The 18576-nt window shown below is 44.4% G+C and overlaps 1 protein-coding gene and 1 pseudogene across 10 annotated transcripts in view; both read left to right on the top strand.

The window, feature by feature from the left end:
• The window catches only part of TRERF1 (transcriptional regulating factor 1), a 227846-nt gene that overhangs the window by 18823 nt on the left and 190447 nt on the right, over nt 1-18576 (top strand). The gene's annotated exons all lie outside the window — the stretch shown is intronic.
• LOC126953374 (uncharacterized) overlaps nt 1-18576 on the top strand; it is a 44397-nt pseudogene that overhangs the window by 18460 nt on the left and 7361 nt on the right.

The following is an 18576-nucleotide window of genomic DNA, read 5'->3' as shown; positions in this document are numbered from 1 at the left end:
TGCTTGGCTAATTAAAAAAAAATTTTTTTTTTTTAGAGATGGGGTCTTGCTTTGTTACCCAGGCTGGTGTTGAACTCCTGACCTCAAGTAATCCTCCTGCTTTGGCCTCCCAAAGTGCTGGGATTATGAATGTGAGCCACCATGTCTGGCCCTTGTAATTTTAAAGTTCTGGCCGACAACTTCAATATTTGGATACCTTCTGAGGTTTGTTTTTATTGACTATATATTTTTTCTTGGTTTGGTCCTATTTCCTGACATGCTTGGTGATTGTTGTTTGAGTGCTGGGCATTTTACCATGGAAAATGTAGAGGCTCAGTTAAGGCTGGTGTATTTGTTATTTGCCCTTACTTGTACAATGGTACAAGGAGGCCTTGGTAGGCCCTGATTTCAGAGTTTTGTCTGCCTGCCACTGTAAAACTACCAACATCTCTGCTTAATGCTGCATTAGTGTTTTAATAGCTTTTTTTTTTTTTTTTTTTTTTTTCTGTTTGGATTCCTAGGTTTTAGCTCTGTACACAGAAGACTTAGGTGTGTGTCAGTGCCTTGAGGAGAAATCGCTTACGGAACATTGTACTCATTTCTTTGGGGTTCACTTTTTTATCTGGTATCTTGGTCTCCTAAATCTTGGATATTTTCATAGCCCTGAACTCCAGTTTTTGTCTTTTCAGCCCAGGAAGAAAGCTGCTGAAAGCTTTCATTTACTGCTTTCTGTTTTACCTCTGTGTTCCTTGCACCAAATTAGCAAGTGTCCTGAGGGAAAACAGTAGCTACTAATACATAGCTCACCTCTCTGCATTTCCCTTTCCTCTAGGAGACTGGTCCCTCAAGTCCTAACTGCCTTGTTGTATTTCCACACCTTCAAAACGTTATTGTTATAATTATCTTGTATTTTATCTATCTTATGTAGCCATTCTGTACCAGAGGACTAGTTTAATATTCACTGCCCCATAATACCTGAAAGTGAAGTCTAATTTTGTATCCTTTATTATTTAACTTTAGAAGAATTTTCCATGTCTTTAAAAATTCTTCTTTAGGTGACTTTTTTTTTTTTGAGACAGAGTCTCACTCTGTCTCCCAGACTGGAGTGCAGTGGCATGATTTCTGCTTACTGCAACCTCCACTTCCTGGGTTCAAGTGATTCTCCTGCTTCAGCCTCCTGAGTAGCTGGGACTACAGGTGCCTGCCACCATGCCTGGCTAATTTTTTTTTTTTTAGTGGGGACAGGGTTTCACCATATTGGCCAGGCTGGTCTCGAACTCCTGACCTCAAGTTATCCACCCACCTCGGCCTCCCAAAGTGCTGGGATTACAGGTATGAGCCACTGTGCCTGGCCCATCATGTGATTTTTAATATTTGTACATAACTCCCTGTTATGGCTTTTATGATCATCTCACATTTTCTTCAATTGTCAGATACTTAGGTCATTTCCCACAGTTTGCTTTTATGAATAATACCACCACAAATGTCTTTGTATGTTTTTGCCAAAGCATTTTATTCATATTTTAAAAGTGTGGAGTAGAAATGATCAGAGTTGAAAATACCAATCAGTAGTGATTGTTTTTATGCATATAGCATGTACAAAAATAAAACTATAGACCTTTTCTCTCTTGGATGGTTCAGAAAGAAGCTTTCCTTTTTAAAAACTATTTTTATTTCTTGAGAAATATTCATATAATGCTCACCACGTGCCAGACATTCTTTTACATGCTGTATAATACTGACTTTAATTCTCCCAGGAGCCCTAGGACACAGGTATTATTACGGGTCCTCTTTTTCAAGAAGAGGAATCTGAAGCATGAGGGAATAGGTCGCTTGCCCACGGTACAGTTGTCAGTGGCAGAGCTGAGCCATGCATTCTGACCTTAGAGCCTGTACTGTTAACTGCTATAGTATACTACCATGAGCTCATCGTTCTAATTTATTATTACTTTCTTTCTAACCATTTTAGCTTATTTCAGGGCTTCCTCAGTCTTCTCTTAGTTGGGCTTTTTTTTCTTTCTCGGGTTGGGGGATGGGCATGAAGGTGGGGACAATTTGGGACAGAAGGTTCTATTGACAGAAGGCGCATTTGGGACCTGGTCTCAGACGTGGCGGCTCACTTCATAGCTTGAGCAGGTAAGGTTGCCTAGTGGCTTATATTGTATCTGTTGTGGGGTGGGGGGCATAGTGGGGGGTCCCTGGTGTGTATTTCGTGACAAGGGAATTTCTGCTGCCACCTCTGGCTTGACCGGCTAGTGTTGGCTGGGCCACTGCCTTTGCAGTTTAGACATGAAGAGTAATTTAATCTGTCTCTTCCCTCCCTTCCTCCAGTTCTACTTAGCGTAAGGATAAAGAGGTGTAAATAGAGGGCCCACTAATTGGAGTATCAGGGCAGCCACAGGGCAGTAGGGAATGAAAGGATTAAGCGCTGGTGCTTTGGACCTAATAAACTGCAGGGAGTGAATGAAGAGTAAGAAACCTCAGACCCTGTGTAACTTCAGTTCCTTTTTCTTTCTGCCTCTCTGTTTGGAGGCTTCTGTACTTTTCCACATATATCTCTGTGTTCCTCTCTGTATTTGTCATTCTATTTTCCACTCTTGTCTTTCTACCTACCCACCTTCCCTTTTTTTCTCCATCTCTCGCTTTCCTCCTTTCTATTAATTGCTAGTTATATATATGTTAAGTAGCCTGTATTTTAAAATATCTTCTACTTATTGAATACTTTTTTCCATTTTTAGTCTAAAAACAAGCTTTTTAGTTTTTGCCCTCTCAAGAAAAAATTTGCTGAATGAGATTACTCTTCCCTTGTCTTTAGTTATTAATTAACATTTTCTTTTTTGGGGGGGGTCGTGGAGTCTTGCTCTGTCACCAGGCTGGGGTGCAGTGGTGCAATCTCAGCTCAAAGCAAGCTCCGCCTCCCAGGTTCAAGCCATTCTCCTGCCTCAGTCTCCCGAGTATCTGGGATTCAGGCACCTGCCACAACACCCGGCTAATTTTTTTTTTTTTTTTTTTTTTTTTTTTTTGAGATGGGGTCTTGCTCTGTTGCCAGGCTGGAGTGCAGTGGTGCAATCTTGGCTCACTGCAACCTTCGCCTCCTGGGTTCAACCAATTCCCCTGCTTAGCCTACCAAGTAGCTGGAACTATAGGCACGCACCACCATGCCTGGCTAATTTTTTGTATTTTGGTAGAGACGGGGTTTCACCATGTTGGCCAGGATGGTCTCAATCTTCTGACCTTGTGATCCACCCACCTTGGCCTCCCAAAGTGCTGGGATTACAGGCGTGAGCCACCACACTCAGCCAACACCCAGCTAATTTTTGTATTTTTAGTAGAAAGGGGGTTTCACCATGTTGTCCAGGCTGGTCTCAAACTCCTGACTTCAAGCGATCTGCCCGTCTCGACCTCCCAAGATGCTGGGATTACAGGCATGAGCCATAGTGCCTGGCTTATTAATTAACAATTTCTATTTCTTCTCTGGGTCAGCAGCTCTTAATAGAAAAAAGATTCAACTCCTTGCTTTTTGGAGTGAGGGAAGATGGTCTAATATTGATTTAGGGGAGCAGTAGGTGTGGGACTTGCCAGTTTTCTTAAGGTTGTTTGAGTTTATAACTCATCGCGAGAAGTCAGAGAGGGCTTTGAGCCATATTTATTAAATGATATCAAGGGAGATTACCAGGAAGAATGATGGGATGGGGTGGCAGAGAATGACAAGGAAACCTGTCTCTCTCCTGCTTACAAACCATCAGCGGCCCCCGTCAGGCGGTACAAGCCAGAGTCCCTACAGTGGTCCGGAGCCCCCCTGAGGCCCTGTCTTTCTACAGCTCTCCTCCTCATTCCTCCTCTCTAGCCCCACACCTGGTATGCGCTTGCCTCCGGGCCTTTGCACAGCCGTCCTCTCTGCTGGGGTTGCTCTTCCAGAACCTAGATACCCATCTGCAATGCTCCCTCCCTGCCCTCTTTCAAGTCTTTGCTCAGAAGTCTGTCTCTTTCTCAACAGGGCTTTCCTCACCTCCCCAGTTAGCACTGCCCTGGGCCTTCGCCCGAATGCCCCATCTCCTTTAGCTGCTCTGTTGTTCCTTTTCTCCCAAAAAGCTTCAGCCTGTTCGCATCCTCTGTAATTTGCTCGTTCGTTTTCTTTGTTGCCTGTCCTCCCTCTCCTAGAATGGGTTTGTTCACTGCTGCATCCGAAGCCCTCGGAAGAGTGCCCAGCACACAGTAGGCGCTCCGTAAATGTATGTCCAGTGCTGTGTCCTTGGGGGCTCGGGAGGGCGCCTAACTCAACAGACTTTTATCACATCTCAGGATCTGGATAATCTCTTTGCCTGTAGGAATTTTTTTTAATTAAGATTTTTGTCATTGTCATCCCCTTCCCCCTTCCAGTTCATTTAAGACTGTTATGAAACAAAACTCATTATGCTTCAAAATCTGACAGAGCTAAGGCCCTGGGGAAAGTGAGAGGAGGCGGTAGCAGGGGGTGCTTCCTTCCATTTCCCCCCCTCCGTGGTTTTCTCCTGTGGTTGGTTCACTTAGGACGGCCTGGAGCTTACTGGGTTAGGTGAGTAGGGCTTCCCAGACCTCGCAGGGTCCATCCACAGGAAAGTCTGTTGTCAGCCAGAGAAGAGAATGCTACCTTCCCAGGGTAGGGGTTTCTCCAGACACCAGTGCTCAGGATGGAAGAAAAAAGGAAGCAGACTGGAGAGGAGAGGAGAGGAGAGAGAAGTGAGGTGTGTTTTGCATGCCTCAGCTGGAGGAATAATGTCACTAGAGAAATTAGGACTGTGGTCCTCCTTGGGTGTGACTTAGTTTTCACTTAAAATAATGAGTGGCTTTCATTCATTTGTTCAATAACATTCACCCAGTGCCTGCTGGGCACAGAGGGGTTGAAGGGCCTGTGGGCCTGGGACCTGAGTCAAGTCTCCAACCACAGCTCAGCCTGCTGCGAGAGGGACAGTGCCAGGGGACCTTGGGTGTGACCCAGGGCTCAGAGCCAATGTATTGGACTTCTCTATCTGTGGGTTCCTGGGAAGTGGGAAGGCCTGCTGGGAATAATTAATGTGTGGAAAGGAGGGAGAGGAAGGCAGGGCTCCATGAGGAAGTGGCTTAGACTCCTCCCAGCATTCTTTTCTAAACATTTCCCTAAATGAATCCATCCTCAGGCTTTTGGGAGTCTGGGTGGACCTGTCTTCTGACTTCTCCAGGCCAAGGGTTGGTTCTAGGCCTCAAGGCTTCAACTGTTAATCTCCTTTGGAGTTTTGGTTTTTCCATATGAACAAAGGAAGGGAGCTTAGTGATAGTCTTGGATCACTATAGGGATAGGCCAGTATCACAGAATTATTGACAGACTGTCAGTGTGCTGTGATGTAAGATGTGTGAGTCTGATAAAAGCTGCCTGAAGAGAGCCTCAGCTCTGGAAACCTGGGGTTTCACCCTTTAGCACCCCCTCCACCCCAATCTTGATGTCTCATCTGCTAATAAAGTAGCAACGCCCACTGATTTGAGTTTCACCTCCTTTCATTTCCTCTCTCCTGTCTTCGGGTGCTCAGGCCATAATGAGCTTCAAAAAGCCAACAGCTGAATGATCAGCCTCTGAATAATCAAGTCTGCAGAACTAAAAATATTCAGTTACATTATAATGCAGATGGTACTGATAAATTAAGGGGAACATCATTGAGCCTACAATTGTTTTCCGATGCATTGTCCCTACCAGAAGTTACATAGAAAATAAATGAAATGATTTCACCTTAGTCAGCCTGGGCCTGTAGCTTAGTTGCTTAGAATATAAGGCTCAGGAGGCCAAAATCCTACTTTGAGCCCCACTTGGGGATTATTACAGCATTTTGATTGGTTACCCAGACTTGACTCCTATTTCTGGCCCTAGATGTCATGCCAAGTTCTTATCAGCTGTTTCCCACTGCAAGCAGTGGCTGCATGATACTTACCCTAGCTCTAGGGTGTACATGACTTGGTGTAATCTGTCTCTGCCATGGAATAAATTGTTCAAGGCATACATACCTCCTAATGATGGTGTCAAGAGCCTGATTTTTTTTTTTTTTTAATATTAAAAAGAATGTGCTGGGTGTGGTGGTTCATGCCTATAATCCCAATATTTTGGGAGGCTGAAGCGGGAGGATCATTTGAGCCTAGGAGTTCAAGACCAGTCTGGGCAACATAGGGAGACCTTGTCGCTACAAAAAATACAAAGATTAGCTGGGTGTGGTGGCACACGCCTGTAGTCCCAGCTACTCAGGAGGCTGAGGTGGAAGGATTGCTTGAGCCTGGCAGGTGGAGGCTGCGGTGAGCTGAGATGGTGCTATCACACTCCAGCCTGGGTGACAGAATGAGACTTTGTCTCAAAAAAAAAAAGAAAAAGAAAATAAAAGAAAAGAAAAAAAAGTAAGGCAGGGCAAGGTGGCTCACACCTATAATCCCAGTGCTTTCGAAGATGGAGGCAGGAGGATCGCTTGAGCCCAGGAGTTCAAAACCAGCCTGGGCAACATAGTGAGACCCTGTCTCTACAAAAAAGTTAGCTGGGCATGATGGTGCACGTCTATAGTCCTAGCTACTTGGGAGGCTGAAGTGGGAGAATTTCTTGAGCCTAGCTGTTTTGAGGCTGCAGTGAGCTATGATTGCATCACTGCATTTCAGCTGGGTGGTAGAGTGAGACCTTGTCTCTATCAAAATTTAACAAACAATAAACAAAAGAACGTATTTCTCATTCACTACACATATATGTGCCCTAGGTGAATAAACCTTAGTTCTTTTTTTTTTTTTTTAAAGAATGTATTTATTTATTTTTTATAGAGATGGGTTCTTGCTCTGTGGACCAGGCTGGTCTCGAACTTCTGGCCTCAAGTGATCCTCCCATCTCAGCCTCCCAAAGTGCTAGGATTATAGGTGTGAGTCACTGTGCCCAGTCCTTAGTTCTTATATATTACCTTGGTTTAGGTTAATTGAAGTCAATAAACCTAATAATAATTTCATATAAGGTTTTAAATTTATATAATACATTCATAAGTTAGTTTATTAATTCAATAAGTATTATTCCACTATATGCAGAATTCCAGGCTAAGCATTAGATCAAAGATTGGCAAACTTTCTATAAAGGGCTAGAGAGTAGATATTTTTACTTTGTGGGCAGTATCTCTGTCCTAACTACTCAACTCTGCTGCTGTAACACAAAAGCAGTCATAGATCACTCGTAAATGAATGAGCGTGTCTGCGTTCCAATCATACTTTATTCACAAAACCAGGTGTTTGGCCAGGTTTAGCAGCAGGCCATAGTTGCTGATCCCGCGTCTGACGGCTTCAACCTCTGCATTGGAGAGACAGCTGTGAACAAAATAGATGTGATCATGACCCACATGGAGTTTTCATTCTTGTTGGGAATAATTCTTTGTAGCATTGCTTTGAAACCACACCTGTTATAAATAGTTGACAAGTAGCTCCTGGGGGACATTGGAACTCTAGGTAACTTTCCTGAAGAAAGATTGTCATGAACACCCATTTCTATTTCTATTATCCAGTGGTGTCTGGATGGGGGTACTGTGTTTACTCACATCTGGCATGGAGCTACTATTTTTGAGTTGCTTTCTTTTCACTTCACAGAATTTCAGGTATATTTACATGTGTTGATCTGGATTATATAATTTTAGTGGCTACATACTATTTTTTGCTGAGTTAAGACATGTCGTGTGCCCGGTGTGTAGTAGGCATTTGCTAGATGTTTGCTTCCAGTTTGCAGTAAAAGCCTTTCAGAGTTGGAAAGGGATTGGTTTCTGCAGAACTGAAGGGGAAACCTTTGACTTGGGAGAACCCTAGGAGAGACAGGCCTGGACGATGTCCCCTTGCCAACTTGTTGGGTGACACCTAGCATCTTGCAGCCAGGGAACTGTCAGGTAAGTATGTCAGTGCAAATGTTAGGGACAGACTGGAGGGTGACCTTGTACTCCAGAGCACTGCTCCCCATGTGCAGGGAAAGTCTTTGTGGGATGTGGAGCAAAACTTGGAGCCTGGGGAGGTTTGTGGGGGCGGGTGGGGAGGAAAAGCACCCCCATGCAGAGAAGATAAAAAGCCCAGGGGGCCGGCGGGGCACTGGCTCACGCCTGTAATCACAGCACTTTGGGAGGCCGAGGTGGGCGGATCACGAGGTCAGGAGTTTGAGACCAGCCTGGCCAACATAGTGAAACCCCGTTTCTACTAAAAATACAATACATTAGCTGGGTGTGGTGACTGGTACCTGTAATCCCAGCTACTTGGGAGGCTGAAGCAGGAGAATTGCTTGAACCTGGGAGGTGGAGGTTGCAGTGAGCCGAGATCGCACCATTGCACTCTAGCCCTGACGACAGTGTGCGACTACCTCTCAAAAAAAAAAAAAAAAAAAAAAAAAAAAGCCTGGGGGCCAAGTCGGTTTAGGTATGTGAAAGGGGCATGGGCTCTGGGGCCAGACTGGACTTGATTTGACTCTGACTCTGGGTTTGCCCTTTATGTGCTCTGTGACTGGGCACTTTCTTTGCCTCTCTGAGCTTCCATTTTCTGTGCTGTAAAATGTGGGTGGGGGGGTGTCATATTCATTCCATAGAGATGTTGTGAGGATCAGATGAATAATCCAGTAAGTGACAGCATGCTGTGTAAATGGTAGCTTTTATTAGTCAGTGTGAAGTATGTGACCCATGCTTAGCTTGCAATTCACTAAAGCAGTTGTTTTTTTACTATTACTGTTTTTGAGGAGGCATGGCTAATCACACTGATTCCAGAGTGGACTTTGCTCCCATCCTCTCTGGGCCCTTCCCTCTCTTCAGTCCAGGTTAGGAGGTACCTCGTCACTTTTACCTCCATGATAACTCAGCTGGGGAGGTCAAACCCTGAGTCATGAACCCGGGCTTTTAATAAAATCAGGTCAGAGCCTGAAGACTAACTGAATAGCCTCATGTACTGGGTTACCGGTGCATTCATTAATTCAACAGATACACAGAGGCTCTACTTTGTGCCACTTGTGCAGTATGCCGTGGTGAAGAAAATAGTGATGGGCTTTCATCAATTAATCCCACAAATGTTTAATTATGGATGACAATATGAGCATGAAAGAAAAGTATAGGGAGTTAGGTTGGGAGAGGATCTCTTTTTATGATGAGACACTTAATTTCATTAGTAATCAGGGAATACAAATCACAGTGACATTCCATTTCATCCCTGTTTGATGGGCAGATGTGAAGAAGCTGTGCAGCAGCAAGCATTGAAGATGAAGAGGAGTTAGGACATTATGGTCATTTAGGAGCTGCTGGTAGGAGTGTAACTTGATGCAGTTGCTTTGGAAAACAGTTTGGTAGTACAGATTGAGGATCCCTTATCCAAAATTCTTGGGACCGATTTTGGAATATTTGAGATACTATAATGCACTTGTTATATATAAACAAATGCATAAAATAATTTTATGTATGAAACAAAGCCTTGATCGCATTTCGATGCAACATGTCATGAGATTGAGGTCAAGTGTGGAATTTTCCACTTGTGGTATCATGTTGGCATTCAAGAAATTTACGATTTTGGAACATTTCAAGTTTTCAGGTTTTCAGCTTAGGGATGTTCAACCTGTATCTTGTAATGTTGTACATTCACATGCAGCATGTCCTGGCATTTTCACTCCTAGGTATATAATCATCGTGAGAAACTTGCTTATGTGGGCAGCATGTATACATAACATATACTAAGAATATTCCTAGTAGCACTGTTCATGATGGCAAAACACTGGAAACTCAAATGCCCATCAGCTGGAGAATGGGTACATACATTATTGTCATGTGATAGATTGTTATACAGCAGCAAAATGAATGAACAACATCTATATGTAATGGTTTGAGTGAATTTTAGTAATATAATTTTGGATTTAGAAAAACAAGACTTTGAATATTCCATACAGCATGATATCTTTTTATTACATTTTAAGGTCAATAAAAACATAAAACTATATTGTCTAGGGATACAGATTATCTAAGAAAGCCATAAATGTTGGGGGGCAGGTTGTCAAAGGTTCCTCTTGTGAGAACCACTCCCTTAAATGTGTTTGTGACAAACTCCTCAAGTACAATGATACAGATGGGATCAAGGAGGAGTCAGCTTGGGTTTTGAAGGCAGAGTAGACATTTTTGTCATTGCTTTGGAAATGTTTTTAAAAAAATAACCCAAATTACAAAATGTTAGCAATTGGAGTATGATATTAGGTGCATGTGTGTGCATTTTATTTTATTTTTTCTTATTACCACGGATGTATTTTTTGATCACTACAAATACAGATAGGATATGGGAAACTGTGGCTGCATCTGATATCTATGGTTTCCTGCCCATGCAAGGTGGTGCTGGGAGATCTCAGCTCTGAAAGGCTGCGTTTGCAGCCAGGTGTGCGATTCCTTGTCTCGGGGCCGCTTTCACCGTAAGGGGGACATAGATGTGGCTGGGTGGTGGGGCTTTCTCGGTTTGGTTCCAGGGTTAGCAGGCAGAGCTAGTTTAGAAATGAGTAAGAAGGGGGCACTTTCTGGTTGTAGGTTTTGGCTCAAATATGCATACTAAAATTCTTCCTCACTTTCGCTTTTCTTATTTGATGAGCCCCAAAGGCATCCTAATTTGTGGAAGGACAAAGAAGGAACACATTTATATGAGAGAACCAGCTTTCCAAGTAGAGTTACGGATGGGCTGGAAGAAACCAAGATGAGTTCCTCTGGAGATGGATAAAGCATCCTGCATGAAGGTTCAAAAAGTTGCCCATGGCCGAGCACTGTAGCTCACGCCTGTAATCCCAGCACTTTGGGAGGCTGAGGCAGGCGGATCACCTGAGGTCAGGAGTTCGAGACCAGCCTAACATGGAGAAAACCTGTCTCTACTAAAAATACAAAATTAGCCAGGCATGGTGGCACACGCCTGTAATTCCAGCTACTCGGGAGGCTGAGGCAGGAGAATTGCTTGAACCTGGGAGGCGGAGGTTGTGGTGAGCCGAGACCATGCCATTGCACTCCAGCCTGGTCAACAAGAGCGAAACTCATTCTCAAAAAAAAAAGAAAAAAAAAGATGCTCACGCCAGGCTGCTTGAGCTGAGGCTGTGGAGAGGCCATGGGAGAAGCAGGGCAGCTGCTAGAAGATCACGGCCATCCTGGATGGCAGTGATGGAAGAGGCGCAGAGTGCAGGGGAAGGAAGGAGTTGGGCAGAAAGGGATGGAGCGAAGGTGGATTGGGCAGCCCCATCTCATGAAATGACTGTTTGACAGAATGAAGAATGTTTCATATGTGAAAGTCTGAGGTGGAAGATGGAGCAGAGTAGATCTGTGTGGTTCCAGAAGGTAAAGTGAAAGGTGGAAGGTATGGCAGGAGATTCTTTTTTTTTTTTTTTTTTTTGAGAAAGGGTTTGGCTCTGCTGCCCAGGCGAGATCTTGGCTCACTGCAACCTTCGTCTCCTGGGCACAAGTGATTCTCCCACCTCAGCCTTCTGAATAGCTGGAGCTACAGACATATGCCACCATACTTGGCTAACTTTTTTATTTTTTTGTAGACACAGGGTTTCATCATGTTGGCCAGGCTGTTCTTGAACTCCTGAGCTCAAGCAATCTGCCTGTCTTGGCCTCCCAAAGTGCCATGGTGCCCAGCTAGGAGGAGAGATTTGGTCTTAGTATAAGTCAGTGTTATTCTTTTCTTTTCTTTCTTTTTTTTTTCTTTTCATTTGTTTTCTTTTCTTCTTTTTTTTTTTTTTTTTTTTTTTAATGAGATGGAGTCTCTGTCGCCCAGGCTGGAGTGCAGCGGCACGATCTCGGCTCACTGCAACCTCCATCTCCTGGGTTCAAGCAATTCTCCTGCCTTAGCCTCCCACATAGCTGGGACTACAGGTGCACGCCACCACGCCTGGCTAATTTTTTTGTATTTTCAGTAGAGACAGGGTTTCACCATGTTGGCCAGGTTGGTCTCAAACTCCTGACCTCAAGTGATCTGCCTGCCTCAGCCTCCCAAAGTGCTGGGATTATAGGTGTGAGCCACCGCATTCAGCCAGTGTTTTTCAAACTGTGATTTGCAATCTGTTTGTCAGTTGTGCAATCAAGTTAGTGATCAAGACTAGCAGTTTTAATTAATTAATTAATTAATTTTGAGACAGCATTGCTCTGTCGCCCAGGCTGGAGTGTAATTGCACCATCTCAGTTTACTGCAACCTCTGCCTCTGGGGTTCAAGCAATTCTCCTGCCTCAGCGTCCCGAGTAGGTGGGACTACAGGCCTGCGCCACCATGCCCGGCTAACTTTTTGTATTTTAGTAGAGATGGGGTCTTGCTATTTTGCCTAGGTTGGTCTTGAACTCCTGAGTTCAGGCAATCCACCTGCCTGGGCCTCCCAAAGTGTTAGGATTACAGGCGTGAGCCACTGTGCCCAGCCAAGACCAGCAGTTGTTTTTTTTTGTTTGTTTGTTTTTGAGCCGGAGTCTCGCTCTGTTGCCCAGGCTGGAGTTCAGTGGCCCGATCTCTGCTCACTGCAAGCTCCACCTCCCAGGTTCGCGCCATTCTCCTGCCTCAGCCTCTGGAGTAGCTGGGATTACAGGCGCTCGCCACCACGCCCGACTAATTTTTTGTGCTTTTAGTAGAGACGGGGTTTCACCGTGAAGACCAGCAGTTTTTAAAAAGGAAGTGAATAGAAAGGAGAGGAAAGTAGGAAAAAAAAGTCTGAGTGGACCAAATGAACATGGGTCAGCATTTGTTTCTTGAAAATATTTGTCTAGTTTGATATATTTATGTGTATATAGAGATATTTTATGTGCTGGGTCATGATATAAAGTGTAATTAATTGGTGAGAGTAAGAATGGAAAAAGTTTGAAAGCCATTGTTCCAAGCTACCATTTAATAATAATACCTGCTGTTTATTGATCACTTAGACTACTGTGGAAGGCACTTTGCCAAGTGCACGCTAGACATTTTCTCATTGAAATCTCAATGAGGCAGGCATTATTGTTACCATTACAGAGATGAGGAAATTCAAGTTCAAAGAGGCTGAATGACTTTCCTAGGGTCATGGAGCATGTAAGAGGCTGAACCTGGAATTGAACCTGAGCCCAACTTTCTCAAAAGCCTGTGCTTATTCACTACCTTCTGCTGTAGGAAGAACCGTGGATGGAGCTGTCCTCCAAGATGGCCTGGGCTGTCTGGAGAAGGGCTGAAAAAGCAGGAAGTGTTCAGGTAGAGGCTGGGTGGCCCCCTGTCAGGGACAGTGGAAACAGAATTCTTGCCTACCTTCTTCTACCTCAGTGGGAGATTGGATTGGATCATAGTAATCCCCCCATGACTTACATGACAGTGTCCAAGACTCATCCTGTACAGTCACTCTAAAGTCAATCCCAACTCCTGGGTTTCTTTGATTCTTGATTGAAATATGATTTAATTAAATATATTTAGATTTGTTTATAGGTAAGATTTTCTTTTAATAAGTTTCCTGATTTTTCTGTAACCAATGACATTTATTTTATGATTTTAAGTTATTAAAAATAAAATGTTTTCTGATTCTCTCTAATGAGCATGAACTAACTATAATTTCTATAATTTAAAAAAGTCATTGAAAATAAAATACCGCAATGCAACAAAAAACCTCTAATTAAGAATTCTTCCTGGCAAGTTTTTGAGAGGCTGCTGGCAGCATTCTGTTCCTCCTCTTGTGTGGGCTGGGGAAGCTCTGGGTGGACCATGGGAGGCGATTGGTGGATGGGTTCTTTGTGGACTGGAGCTTCTTATCAGGTGCGTAGACCAGCCCATCCTCCCTGCACAGACCAGGATGAGGCAGGGGCCATAGTTTAGGGAGCCTCTTTTCTGTTTTACCTGCAAAGTGAAGTGCCTATTGATTCTGCTTAAAGCTGGAAAGGATCGGGCCAGGCGCAGTGGCTCACTCCTGTAATCCCAGCACTTTGTGAGGCCGAGACGGGCGGATCACGAGGTCATGAGATTGAGACCATCCTGGCTAACACGGTGAAACCCCGTCTCTCCTAAAAATACGAAAAATTAGCCGGGCGTGATGGCGGGCGCCTGTAGTGCCAGCTACTCGGGAGGCTGAGGCAGGAGAATGGCGGGAACCCGGGAGGTGGAGCTTGCAGTGAGCCGAGATCGCGCCGCTGCTCTCCAGCCTGGGCAACAGAGCGAGACTCCGACTCAAAAAAAAAAAAAAAAAAAAGCTGGAAAGGATCTGAGAAAGTATCTCCACTAACCCCTTCATTTAGGGAAAAGGAAACGAAGCCCTTGGAAGGGAGGTGACTTTACTTTGCTGTCCTCCCGTCTCATGGATAGCAGCAGAACAGGAGCAACTCCTAGGTGGGTTAAATCACGTTGAGGGTGCTGGAGGTTGGTTGAAGTTGTGGGGAGAATAAAGAGCAAATAAAAGGCAAATCTAATGCTAATTTCATTGAGGAATTCCAAAATAGAGGAGAGGGGAGTGGGAGTGTAATTTAGTGGAAAGAACCTCTGCTTGGCAGTTGGGAGACCTGAGCTGTGGTTTCAGCATTAATACCCAGCGTGTAATCTCAAGTGAGTTACCCACCTGTGGCCATTGTAGGACAGGTTAATTCTTGTTCCTCACATTCTGCCCAGTCAACACCACGGCAGGAGTGCTTACCCTGAGCAGGGCACATCCTCAGCCTTGTTTCCTTCCAGAGCCAATGACCTAATCCCCACCATGGAGTTGTCATTAGTTATGTGCTGTAGAACTGGGGGCCCAATATAGGACATTCTCCACATCGGTGGGTACCAGCCACTGGGGACCTTAAGGTTTGGTTGCTACATAAGCTTGGGGTGCTGTATCTCCCCTTGTAGCAGCCTCTCAAGTTCAGGGATTATGTCTTGTGAATCCCCCCAGTGTATAGTAAGGTGCTGAGGTTCTGTACACTTTAGAACCCTGATTTGTTGGCACGTGTGGGGGGATGTGTAGGGGGTTTAATTTTGTGGATCGCATGGAGGTGAGGTCCAGGTCTGCCTTCGGACATGCGGGCCACAGGCATGCGCTTGAAACACAGGCTACCTGATTTCAGAATCAAGCCATGATGGGGAGCACTGTGATTTGTGAGGGGGGTTGATCTGAATGGGTCACTGTGCATAAGCAGGTGACCTGAGTGAGGAGAGGGGAAGATGGGGGAAGGGGGGAGGGGGGAGGGGGCTGGGAAGTGGAAGCTTCTTCCAGGTTTTGATTTATCTAAGGAGATGGAGACAGGAAAGAAGTCTCTGGGATTGTGGCAGGTCTTATCAGTTTCCAGAATCTCCTCAAATAGTTCGTTTAAAAAGCTACTACTTTTCTCTGGCATGGCCCATCCTGGATATGGGATTCTCACTGGTTAAGTGCATTTTCCCTTGACCTGGGTTGTACAGTAAACGTTAGCTTGACTGATGGCCTCAGCTGGGAGAAGTGAATGCATTGTCGTTCAGGTTTGTTTTACACTCTGTTATCAAGGCTAATAATATGATGCTTTAAGGCTTTACGACTTGATTAGTGGCATCAGTACTTGAAAGAGCTGGCTTAGGGCGCTGTGAGAGGTTACATGAAGGTAATTAGACAGCAGTTGTGAAATGCAGGGGGTGGTTTCCATTTACTAATGGCTTTAAGGCAGCCCTGCCTGTTACTGAACCCCCAGCGTGAATCTTTTGAATAGAAAATGAGTTGATTAGTTTGGGTGCTCTGCCGCAGGCCACAGGCAGCCCCCAGTTCTCTCTCTGCCTGTGGTTAATGCCCTTAATCAGCTGCCTGCGAGCCCACTACAGCCTTAGTATAATCTAGTACTCAAAGCATGGCCCCTGCACCAGCAGCATCACCTGCGAGCTGCCTAGAAATAAACGCAGGGCCAGGTGTGGTGGCTCACACCTGTAACCCCAGCACTTTGGGAGGCTGAGGCGGGTGGATCACCTGATGTCAGGAGTTTGAGACCAGCCTTGCAAACATGATGAAACCCCATGTCTACTGAAAATACAAAAAATTAGCCGGGCATGGTGGCGTGTGCTTGTAATCCCAGCTACTCAGGAGGCTGAGGCAGGAGAATCGCTTGAACCCGGGAGGCAGAGGTTGCAGTGAGCTGAGATCGCGCCATTGTACTCCAGCCGGGGCTACAAGAGCAAAACTCCATCAAAAAATAAAAAAGAAAGAAAGAAAGGAAAGAGAGAGAGAAAGAAAAGAAAGAAAGAAAGAAAGAGAAAGAAATGCAGAACCTCTGGTCCCATCCACAGTTGTGGAATCAGAATCTGCAGTTTTAACAAGACCTTCAGGTGATTGGGTGCACGTCAAGTTTGAGAAGTGCTGGGCTAGCACAGATGCCCCCTGAGGTTAGAGATTTGTGGCAATGTGGTTTTTATTGTGTAGTGCAATAAATGATTTAAGCCCTAGTGCTGTGGTATGATTCCAGTCTGCTCTCTGTCATTAGAGCCTGGAATTGTGTGTGTGTGTTCATTGTCACTTGTGGCATCAGCGTAGGGTTGTGGTTTATTCACCCCCTGCAGCTCACCGAGTTCTTGGCACAGCTAGCCATTTCTTTGAATGCAAGTCTGGCATCATAGACTGTTGGGGGGTGTGACGAAAACACCACTTTCTTCCTGTTACTCCCTGGAGCCCATAGGGGCTCTGGTTGTCTGTCCAAACCTCTTGCTGGGGCTTCAGGGCCCATGTGTTCCAGGTTTATTTATCTGGCCCCTGCTCTGGCCAGGCAGATGCTGGTCTTCAGCCTTGCCCTCTGTCTCTTGCTGGATGTGGGTTTCCTGGCCAGCCAGTCGTTCCTCATCTTTACACCCCGGGATCACTCTCTGCTGCACTGTTTAGTGCCTGGTCATTCTGGGAGGCTTCCTGAGGGACTTATTGTTAGTTGTGGACAGGTCTTCACCCTTCATTCGGGTAACACGCTCTTAGACGGCAGGACCTGTGTATAGCAGGTACTCTAGCCTCTGCCGGGTGCCTGGTGGACAGGCATACACATGGATCCCTTCATACTGTGCGTAGGAGGCAGAGGATTTGGAGTGAGTGGAGTGGGGTGGGCTGCTGGCTTCAGCCATGGGGTAGGGGCTGGTGAAGGCTCAGAAAAAGAAGCCCACACAAAATTGGAAGGACCTCTACTGAGAGGGGAATGGGCCATTTGGCTACATGAGAGAAAGTAAGGCGAGTTTCAGCAGTCCTTCCCTGATGGCACTGGAGGTGGGGTGGACAGGGGTAGCCCCTGTGTTGCTGTGGAGTGTATTTCTAGTTTGTTGCAAACCTGTCTGTCCTCTTTTTTTGTGAATCTGTTGGTGAGAAAAGATGAAGCCTTAAACAGGGCAGAGAGGAGGGGTGCAGCAGCTAGGAACCAGGCTGGTTGGGCGTTGTCCTGGTAAGGTTTGGGGTGGAGGCTATATTTACTTCTTATAGTGATGCTGGTAGGATCTTTTTCTATGTTTAGAAATAGTTTATATAACATGAAAGTATGTGTTCTTAAAAAAACACACACAAAAAACCCAGACACTAGAATAGAATAAAATTTAAACAGACCAATTACCATAGAAGAAATGGAGAAAGTTATCAAAGAGCTATTTCTTAAAATAGTCCCAGAACCAGATGGTTTCACAGGTGAATGTTTTCAAATATTGAAGGTACAGGTGATTTTAATGCAATTTACATTGTCCTAGAGTAGAGAAAGAGCACTTAAATTCTTTTTATGAAGCTAGTGTAACAAAATGTGACAAAAAAACAGGTGTGCACACAGAGCCACGAAGTGGTCTCCGTTTTGAACACTGAAGATGCAACATTCTAATAACATAATTAGAACCCAGCAGCCCATTGAAAGAACTCCATGGTCACGGGAGTTCCAGAACAGGAAGATAAGGATAGGTTAACTTTAGGATTTCTGTTAATAAAAATTCATTGTATTAAAGGATCTAAGGAGAAAATAAGATGCTGAAAAGGTTTATGAAAAATTAGACATCCGTTTCTAATAAAAACTGCTATAGGAATAATTGGATACCTCCTCAACATGGGAAAATACATTTTTGTCAAGCAAGTAGCCAAAATTTTGCTTAGTATTAAAACGGTGAATGCTAGATGCATTCCCATTAAAATCTCGATTAAGCACCATAATTACATAACCTTGTTCTGGTGGGGAGAAGCTGGTATAATTAGATAAGAGGTATAAAACCTAGAAGGAAAAGGCAAAACTAAAAGACAAACAAGAGAATTCAGTAAGGTAGTTTGGTGCATAATTAATGCACAAAAATGAGTAGTACTCCCCCATAAATATCCAGCTAGAAAATATGATGGAAGAAAAAAAAATCCCACTTGTATAAGCAACAAAAGAGATAAAATGTCTAGTTATAAGCTTAATAAAATTATATTAATATATAACCTCAGCACTACCAAGGGGCATAAAAGACTTAAAGAGAAAGATAATGTAATCTTGGCTAGAAAGGGTCAGTGTTATAAAAATGTCACTTTTCCTATACATGTAAAGTGTGATCACAATAAAATTACCACTAGGATTATTTTGGGTGTAGAAAAGCTGGTTCTAAGTTCATATGGAAAAATTAGCATGCATGAAAAATATGAAAAAGAAAAAGAAAGTTCTAGTTCTGATATATAGTAAGCATTTAAAAAAA

The sequence above is a fragment of the Macaca thibetana genome, chromosome 4, assembly GCF_024542745.1.
Source record: "Macaca thibetana thibetana isolate TM-01 chromosome 4, ASM2454274v1, whole genome shotgun sequence".
In the NCBI taxonomy this organism is placed as follows: Eukaryota; Metazoa; Chordata; class Mammalia; order Primates; family Cercopithecidae; genus Macaca; species Macaca thibetana.
The sequence above is the reverse complement of the archived record's forward strand: the minus strand, read 5'-3'. Positions and strand labels throughout refer to the sequence as shown.